The following is a 728-nucleotide window of genomic DNA, read 5'->3' on the forward strand; positions in this document are numbered from 1 at the left end:
CGTCGTTTCCCCCCCGGCCCCGGCGGCCGCAGAGGGACTCGGCCCAGTGCCCCCAGTCCAGCCTCATCTCCCCCCACCTCTGATCTCTCCAGGAGTGTGGCCCCCTAAAACGCTCGGTTTCCCACGCCCCCCGCTTTGCCGCTGGGTCATGCGGGGCCGAGTCAGGGCCCCGTGCTCAGGGCGATGAGTCCGCGGCGGAGCCCCGGGCTGAGTCAGACACCCCCGGGGAGGGTGAGCTCATGCGTGGGGCGCAGGTCCCTCTGCTCGGGGACCCCTGCCCTGGGGGGGTGACACGGGTGTATTGCTGAGGCGCTGCTCCTGTCCCCTGGGCTCTGTGCTCTGCTCCCCACGACACTCCCTCCTACCCAGGGCTCGTGATGGTGATGATGTCTCCAGCGCGGTGTGCCCCGGACGGAGGACTAATGCCATCGGGACCTTCCGGGCAGTGAACAAGGTTTTTCTGAGTTGTCCCGGTGGCAGCCGCGTGACGCAGCGCCAGTCACCGCAGAAAGCACCGTCTGGCCCCGCTTCCCCTGGTGCTGCTGCCGGGGGTCCGGGATAAGCCCGCTCTCCCCCGGCCATACCTGTGACCCCACAGCGGGGCACCGGGCGGGAGGAGGCAGTCCTGGGTTGGGGACATGAGGGACAGAGATTGGGTCCTGTCCTCCGCTCCAGATGTCACACAAGGACCCTGCGCTGCGGGAGGGGGTGTAACCCCTCTGCCGAAG

The sequence above is a fragment of the Charadrius vociferus genome, unplaced genomic scaffold (assembly GCF_000708025.1).
Source record: "Charadrius vociferus isolate BGI_N301 unplaced genomic scaffold, ASM70802v2 scaffold2564, whole genome shotgun sequence".
Classification (NCBI taxonomy): domain Eukaryota; kingdom Metazoa; phylum Chordata; class Aves; order Charadriiformes; family Charadriidae; genus Charadrius; species Charadrius vociferus.